This window comes from Anticarsia gemmatalis, chromosome 2 (genome assembly GCF_050436995.1).
Source record: "Anticarsia gemmatalis isolate Benzon Research Colony breed Stoneville strain chromosome 2, ilAntGemm2 primary, whole genome shotgun sequence".
Taxonomy (NCBI): domain Eukaryota; kingdom Metazoa; phylum Arthropoda; class Insecta; order Lepidoptera; family Erebidae; genus Anticarsia; species Anticarsia gemmatalis.
Window position 1 is genome coordinate 591,078 of NC_134746.1, and position 9,794 is coordinate 600,871.

The following is a 9,794-nucleotide window of genomic DNA, read 5'->3' on the forward strand; positions in this document are numbered from 1 at the left end:
GGAATATGGCTGCTAAAAGTAAATTACATTTCTTTTATATAAAAATTAAGCATTAAGCAGTGATAGCCGAGTGGTTTAAGATGGCACCTCCCACGCAAATGGTCGCAGGTTCGAATCCGAGGCAACACACCAATGATTTTTCGAAGTTATGTGTGTATTAGAAATAATTATCACTTGCTCTAACGGTGAAGGAAAACATCGTGAGGAAACCTTGCATGCCTAAAAATTTGTTTAATACATTTATTGAGGGCATGCAAAGTCCCCAACCCGCACTTGGCCAGCGTGGTGGACTCAAGGCCTAACCCCTCCCCCTCGTTTGGGAGGAGACCCTTGCCCTGCAGTGGGACAGATATGGGTTATTAAAAAAAAAAAAAAAAAAAAATTAAAAAGGGAAGGCAGTTCGAAATCAATCATTATCCCTTCACCACTTATAAAACATGAAGTATCGCTTTATATAACAGGTGAAATTTACATTTACAGTTTTTTTAATAATTTTACTGCATTTTTTGGATATCTAGGCCGCCATTTATCGATAAGTCGTGAAACCGGGACTAAATAATATTGAAATCGTTTTTTTATTAGGTAGATACTGCCACCTGTCCTTTTTATTTGTTATCTCCCGGTTCAAATATGCAAAGCAAACATCGCGCCGTTAATGTTACAAGCAGTACAAGAACTGTCCCCTAGATGTCGTAAACTTCAACTCACTGACAGAACTTTTTATAAAAGATCCGAATAGAAATGTGGGTAGGTACATCACTACGTTTGAAATGTTTGAATAAAGACTTTATATCTATCACATCAAAAGATAAAATCATCGCGTGCTGTAATATTTTATTATTACCTTTAATTTACCAATAATTATAATGAAAACCGAATAAATGTAACGTAATATATTTTGTTCATAAAAATGTTAAACACACATTTTCTGAAACCTACGGTAATATAAAAAGAGAGAATAGATTCGTTCACAATAGCGACACAATAAAGGCAATGTACCTACCTACATAGCAAACCATTGTTCGTACTAATTTTGGAGAAAATGAAAAGTATAAAAGTATAGTGGGTGCCCTACGGAGGCTATAAATCTGCACCTAATGTGACCACTTGACCGCTAACTGATTTGGAGCAGAACGGTTTATTACCGTCCCTTATATTATTTGAAGTTCATTGTTCCCTGTGAAAAAATTGCGAAATGTAGGTACCTACCTAAGTAAGAAGTAACTAAATGTGGTAATCTTGTAGGCACTTATTCAAATGGAGATGCTATTTCGAGTTATTGGATTAATATGAAAATAATGGTTTAATAGAAGCATGACTAAGTATTGATGCCATAAAACTATAACAATAAAGATTATCCCACATTCACAACCTTAGAAGCTACAAATAAACGTACAATCAACTTAAATCTAAGACGAACTAAAGATATTCAACTAAACTTCTACAAATACTATTGAGCAATGTGTCGTATTCTGCATTATTGCTATGCCGTTACCGCAAGGCGCGGACCAAGTATTTGTCGGGAATAGAATATTATCTGAGCAAGCGGTTACCTGTTGTGAATTGGAAGCAGTCTGCTACAAACCAATTAGACAATATTGGTTTACTGTAGTGCTAAATTTCAAATTCAAATTCAAATTCAAATTATTTATTTATCAATTTAGTATACATACAATCAAATGTTTGCGGCGGTTTTAAATAATATTAGTATCTTCTGTGAACAGCAACTGTTTGCTTGTAAGTTGTAAATTACATTTGAATAAATGGGAAACTACTCAACTACTATGCGAGATGTAAAGTAGTTTGAAGGTGACTAAAGTAAAGGTAGCAGTTGTATGTTATGATTTCTTCATTAGGTATTGTTTACTAAAAAATATTTTGTCTAGTAAGAATCTACCCGCATTCGGAGTATCCAATCTAGGATTTCGTATAGAGTAGTTGCTCTACCTTTAATTGCACTATGAACTAAGATTAATCAGATCTGTAGGCAGTAGGATACATATTATTTTCTCTAAAGACTTGTAATATTATTTGATCGAGCGTGTCCTTTCGAAGACAACGATCTTAATCATTCATCCTCCCGTGCGTTCATACTACGTTTATGAAAAAAATACTTTTTCTTTGAATCTGAGCCAAAACTTGTAAGTTCTTATTACAAAAGGCAATAAGGTTTTACAATTTACGATGGTGTATAAAGGTGGGTTTCCTTGGCAAGAGCGATTCCTTGTTTCTTGCTGGCAACACCGTGGGGCCGTGACAAGTGTGTTTGTTTCGGATGTTGGTATTTATGGTTGTTAGTTCCATTGTTCCTGATATACGTGGCTTGTACGAAATATAGGGGTCATATGATTTAGTATTATTGTATTGCAACTTTGTTTTGCTTTTAAGTTTCGTGAAAGTGAGGCATTATTTTTGGTTGAACTATGGTGTTCTTTAATACCTGATTTGCTCAAATCGATAGTAATTAACACGCGATTGATCAGTACTTCTGATATCTTGTCAAGATAAGTAGTATTGAAGTAATAATAAAAACAAGTATGTTGAACTTTTATGTGCCAATGCTCAGAGCATTGTAATAGACATCTCAAAATAATAACGCCTGTAATAAAAAAATAGCAACACGTCGCTTACCAAAATAATACCCGAGTTAAAGTTACGCAGGCACCCGAATTTGTACAAAGATAAACAGTGCTAGGGTTAGGTTTATATTATTTTAGGCAGAATATTTAGCATTCCATACGCGAACTAAGTGTACCGTACATAACTTAGTAAGCTGTAACACTTGTATTTCGTTGGGAATGTCCGAAAATGTCAGAGGTGTCTCGTAAACCCACATTTTGCGGATGACATACACAGTCTTGTACAATACACGGTTCGTACTTTATGTTTATAGATTTCGTACTACGGTATAGGTGGTCGAGGATTTAAAGCTTGGTACACCACAAACTAAACTGAACAGGAAAACGAAATATGATCGGACTGCGTAGTCGATTTAAAATAAAAAAATAGATAATTTGAGTTAAGAGTTGCAGTTAACGAATACTGAAGGATCGCAATGAGCGTTAAAAGAAAACGGTAGGCAAGTTGACTGACGTAGTTAGTAAAGAATTCTCATATCTACGTAAGGATTAGTAAATCTTGTCTATTAAAATGAAACTATAAGCTGCCACAAAATTCAAAGTCAGAAAAAACGTTAAGACGACTTTTTGTGGGCGAATCTAGCAAAGGCCAAAGCTACTGTTCGACCCATATTCCATAGCATTTGGATAAGTTTTTAAGTTAAAGCTTATTATGTATTAATAAAATACGAGCATTACGTGTTTGATATATTTATTGACAGAGAATGCCAAATCGTTATATGATTAATATATGGCATCTACCATAGAGTAGAAGGAGTTTAGGTGGAGTTTAGGTTCACCACATTTCTCCCCTCCTAACCTCTTAGCTGTTCTGCTGAATATAAGATGCAGCCAACACCTGGTTGAGGTATTACGTGTTTGATATATTTATTGACAGAGAATGCCAAATCGTTATATGATTAATATATGGCATCTACCATAGAGTAGAAGGAGTTTAGGTGGAGTTTAGGTTCACCACATTTCTCCCCTCCTAACCTCTTAGCTGTTCTGCTGAATATAAGATGCAGCCAACACCTGGTTGAGGTGTCGGCGCCAGACATCGCCGTTGTCGGTGCGGATCTCATAATGAAGTCGGCCTAGACGTCTTGTGATAGTACCAAACTGCCAATGGTGCTTAGCACTCGTGTAGTCACGGGCCTGTACTCGTTCGCCGACTTCCAACTGTCTGACCTTGATCTCTTGATGTTTTGATGTAGTTTTTTTATGGGTGTTTCTAAACATGCAGTGTAATGCTGTTCGAACTTCTCTTCCAAACATTAACTGATAAGGTGTCTGACCATTCAAGTTTGGTGTCCGTCTGAGGCGAGTTTTTACCATGACAAGTTTCTCTTGAAGATTACCCCTTTCTCCCTCTAAGCTTCGTAAGATTCTCTTGACTGTTTGTACGTATCGTTCAGCTTGTCCATTGGTTGCAGGGTGGTATGGAGCAGAGGTTTTGTGCGAAATCATACAGTCTTTTAGAAATTTTTCGAACTCTCCCGATACGAATTGTCGGCCATTGTCTGAGACAAGGAGTAGAGGTGTTCCATAGGTGCAAAATAGTTCTTTCAATTTTTGGATGCACCAAGAGCTTGTCGTTGATTTAGTAGGTATAATCTCTGTCCATTTCGAAAATGCGTCTACAACTATTAAAAGATAGTATCCGTAAACAGGTCCGGCAAAATCAATATGAAGCCTTTGCCAGGGGCCCTTTGGGTGTTCCCAGTGGTGTAGTGGTGCTTTCTCTGGTTCATTTTGTTGTAATCTACATGTTCTACAGGACTTAACTTTTGTTTCGATATCATTGTCAATTCCTTTCCAGTATACAAAACTGCGGGCCAGTAGCTTCATTTTCACAATGCCCGGGTGACCGAGGTGTAGTTCGTCCAGCACTCGTTCGCGTAATGTTTTTGGGATTAAGACTCGCGTTCCTCTTAGTATACATCCATCTTGTAAAGTAAATTCATTATCATTGTAACCGAGCGTTTTAAGTGATCGGCCAGTTTGTAATGCGAGTACTAATGGTGTATAATCGGAATCAATACTTGTCTCTTTCGCTATGATATTTGGGTTGACATCAATGGTATGTATTTGTTGAAGTTGAAAGCTGTAATTCTGGTCCATTTTGTTTGCCTTTGTGTTTTCTACTGGGAACCTGGATAGGTAATCTGCATTTGAGTTGTTAGGCGAAGTTCTGTATTCAATGTTGTAGTCAAATCCAGATAAGAAATGAGCGTAGTGGAATAATCGCATTGTACTCATTGCTGGTAACGTTTGATGTGGGTGGAAAATTATTGTCAGTGGTTTATGGTCTGTCACTAGGATAAATTTTCTACCGTAACAATAATAAAAGAACTTCTTCAATCCCCAGTATATGGCAGTAGCTTCTTTGTCAATTTGGCTGTACTTCTTCTCGCTATCCGATAGTGTTCTGGAAGCGAATGCTATCGGTCTTTCTGTTCCATCTGGGAGTCTATGTGATAGTACTGCTCCGATTCCCAGTGGAGATGCGTCTGTTGCAAGAACCAAGGGCCTCTTGGGATCAAAATGTATAAGTACTCTTTCGCTTAGAATTTCTTTTTTAATGTGTATAAAGCTCTGTTCGCATTCTGTAGACCATCGAAAACTAGATTCTTTCTTGAGTAAGTTGTTCAGTGGATTCGTGATCGATGATAGGTTGGGTATAAATTTGTTGTAAAAATTTGCCATTCCAAGAAATGTCCTCAATTCTGCGGTGTTGACTGGGCGTTCTGTTTTAATTATTGCGTTAATCTTTTCTCTGTTTTTGTGTAGACCTTCTTTGTCGATAGTGTGTCCCAAATAGTCGATGCTTGTTTTGAAAAAGTGGCACTTATTTTTGTTTACTCGTAGGTTACTTTCTTTTAGTTTGTCTAACACGAGCTTAAGTCTCTGTAGTAATTGTTCTTTGTTGATGCCTTGAATGATGATGTCATCAAAGAAACATTTTACACCTTCGAGATCTTGAAGGAGTTTATCCATAAATTTCTGCCAAAGGCTCGGCGCGACCTTAACGCCGAACATTAGGCGGTTCACCTTAAAAGTGCCTCGATGCGTACTTAGTGTTTGTAGCATTGCGCTTTCTTCATCCATTGTCATGTTGAGATATGCCTGGGTGATGTCGAGTGTACAGAATAGTTTACCTCCGTTCATCTCTGCAAATATATCTTCTATCATAGGTATTGGATATTGTTCATCTTGTATGACTTTATTTAGTGTAACTTTATAATCAGCGCACAATCGGATACTCCCATTCGGTTTGACAACTGGTACCACTGGAGTACCCCAATCAGAGTGGTCGACTTTCGTGATGACACCCTGTTTGCATAGTCGCTCGATCTCTTCATCCACTTTGGTTTTTAAAGCGTACGGTATTCTACGTGGTTTGATAAAAATTGGTCTTGTGTTTTCTTGTAGATTTAGGTGTCCTCTGTAATTGGGTATTTCGCCTAAGTCGGATCGAAATACTGATGTCTTGTAAAGTTCCAAAAGCTGGTCTAATTCTAGATTTTCTGATTGCTGTAAAGTTTTTATATCTGCTAAATTTAGAGTTTCGAGTTCTTTCATCCAACTCCGGCCAAAAACGGGGTCAACGTTGTTGTTGATGAGGTATAATTTACCGTGGAATTCTTTTCCTTGGCATCTGCATTGAACGTATGCAACACCTGCAGGTTCGATTACTTCGCCGGTATATGTTTTGAGTTTTATATTAGTTTTAAAGATTCTTTTGCCGATTTTCAATTTTCTGTAGTCTCGTAATGACATAGAAGTAAGTGTGGCTCCAGTGTCAAATTCCATTTTCATCTTAGCATGTTCAATGTGTACCGTTATCATGTATTTTTCGGATGTTTCACCAGATATAACATTAATATCATTCCATTCATCATCATCGCTTATCGCTGAGTCGTTTAATTGATTTATATCCGGTGTAGTCTTACTGGGCTTCGCATCTGAGCGCCGTTGTAGACACACACTAGCTAAGTGTCCGACCTTCTTGCATTTATAGCATGTTATGTTTATAGCGCTACATTTCTTGGTTTCGTGATTTAAACCACAGCGGAAACATTTCCCTTTTAAATCTCTTGGTGTGATTCCTCTAAAAGGAGATTTTTTTGAATTATTGTAGGAATCAGTGGAAATTTTATTGATATTGTCACTACTTGGTTGTTCATTCGGAAGCATTGATGTATTTTCTGCTTTACTCATTTCAATAGATGTTGCAATCTGTGTCAGGTGTTTAAATGTACATACTGTTCGGTCTTGTAAAATTTTTGTACGTGCGTCGCTATCTTTCAATCCTCTTATGAGTTGAAGAGATAAAAAGCTTTCTGAAATGTTTTTCTGGCAGTGTTGACATTTAAATTCGCAGTTGGTAGTGAGCTTTTTTAAATCTGCGGCGTATTGCGCTACTGTTTCATCCGATTTTTGAGTTCTCGATATAAATTTATGTTGTAGAACCCATTTGCTAGGTTTTGGGTCTAAGTAGTCGTCAAGTGTTTCAGTAATTTCGTTAAATGTCTTATTCAATGGTTCGTCTGGTGCTATTAAATCACATAATTTTTCATGGAGTTCTGGTGATAATGTAGACAGAAGAATATTTGTCTTCATGTGGGGCTCAGTAATTTCATTAAGTCTAAAGTACACTTCCAGACGTTTTTTAAAGTTATTGAACGTTTCTGATTCATGTAAAGGATTAAATTGTATTTTTGGTATAATCTTATGGTATTGGGATATTCTATGTTGGTCTTCCTGTCGCTGACCTTGAATAATGTTTTTTTTTGTTAAAAGTTTTGATACTAAAATAGTGTGAAGTTCTTCGAATTCGTAGCTGTAATTTTGTTCGTGTAAATACGCTGTTTCATCGTTATCATCTATGGTTTTGTTTTCTATCTTCTCTTGTAACTCTCGCAGTGCTGTTATGGTGTCCTTCAAGGCTGCGGAGCGAGCGGTGATGTCCTCGTCAGACATCGTCGCCCTCTGCTCGATGTAGGTATCGAGTCTGGTGAGCATCCCACGTAGGGTGCTCCGTTTTTTACGTAGCTTTTCCATTTAGGTTCAGTTTTTTTCCTCGTCGCCAATATTATGTATTAATAAAATACGAGCATTACGTGTTTGATATATTTATTGACAGAGAATGCCAAATCGTTATATGATTAATATATGGCATCTACCATAGAGTAGAAGGAGTTTAGGTGGAGTTTAGGTTCACCACAAAGCTCATATGGGAGGAACAAAACTTACACAGCAAATTAAGTCACCTATCTGAAATAGAAATAAAAGTCTTGGTTAATTTAATAGGAGTATTAAATTAACCAAGACTGTGATACAGGTATTTATTCTAATACTGTAATATACAGTTAGTAAGTGCAGGTGAACAAGACAGTTGGATTGGACATAATTGCACGGCGATGTTAACAACGTTGAGCGTCTCTAGGGACTGAATAGCATTGAGCAACCATTTGTAAGTCTTGCTTGTTATAGTTTAAAGAGAAGCTTTTATTATGATACAACACTTTATTGTTAAGGAATTAAACGTGCATTTCATACGAATGAAACCTTAGATTGTTTGAGGTTTTGACGCAGGATACACTGATGTAACCTAACGGTAATTCCCAAAGTGCTATCAAAGATTGCAGATAGGTTGCTACCTTAGATTTTTAGGTCAAAATGATCTGTCTTTAACCGATTTCGGAAGGACATGATATCCGTGCATGGTTTATAAAAATAGTATTAAATAATCAACATGCAAACAAAAGTTTAAAATATGAAGCTAGTTGGCTAGCTATTCCTAGAACATTTAAATTAAAACTCAAAACTTTTCAACGGTTACTATAATAACATAATTAAAATTACAGTTGTATGAAACTGAATGTAAATCGTACTGAATGCCTGCATAAAACCACTGCGAGCGGCCAGTAAGCAGTTACGTTTCAAACAATAAAGCCGGCTATGAACGCGCGACTTCCTGCGCGCGGCGTGCGATTACTATGTTTCCTGAACGTACAATGGACCGTGGTTCGGCTACTATTTGTTTTCGACGCAGTTTACTTTTGTAAAAAATGTCATCACCCGCTTCCCATGTAGTTCCCCTACAAAAGTTCTATCCCGATTACACCCACTAACCCGCATACCTAGGTGTGGATTTTTGAAAAACATAGTAGCCTATGTTTGCAATAATCTAGCTTAGCTCAGGTATATCTACTGTAAGACTATCTCCACTCAAATTTCATGTATACTGGTCTAGTGGTTTCGCCGCGAAAGTCTGACACAGGCAGAAGGTCGATCGTATTCGTACTGTGGTTGTGCTAGTTAGACGTAATAAGAGTCCAGGAATTTCTTTTCATCTCGAATGAACTCGTTCATCAGTATCAAAAGACTCGTTAAAACGATATTAAATCGAGTGGTACAATAGTAGTGGTGATAGAGGTTTGTTAGTCTTGAGTTGAACGCGGTTAGGGCACGTTAAGGCGAGGGGGACTGACACTTTCGCTTAGAACTTACATCTGACACTATACTTTTATATCCTCACTATATTTTATTAAAACGTAACGACAGTAAATGGAAATGCCGGGACCTACCCTCCCTGCGTTTCCATTTGCTTTACTACTTTAAAGACTACACAAATTATAATAATATCAGTGATGTCGTGCAAGAAGGTCAGGTGCATAGTACCTACTCGAAACTGGCGGTCTTGTATGGCAAGATGTATGGATGTGAAAGAAGCAAGGTTTGTGGGAATTGTAGCAAGTGGCGTTCTTTGGTCTTTACTGGTTGACGGATAAATTCAAATCACATCCGATTTTGATACAATTTACGTAATAAAATAAACAAATAATATCACCGATGACGCCTTTTTCATATACGGGTAGGTAGTAACCAAAGTGTAATACTTAGGTACTACGGTCCTTGCCCACTTCCCTTGCTTCATTCACATCCATACATCTTGTCAAACATGACCACTGCGCATTACGAGTACTACACACCTGACCATAATGCATTTTTTTTTCAAAAATATATGCCAGCTGTACTTCTTGAGGAAAACCTTCAATGTAATACTCTAAGCATTATAATATGAACCCAAAACACAGGTGAACCGGACAACGAAACACAATAAATCTTTCAAGAGCCGCATCTTATCAATAAAACATAGCGCTAACC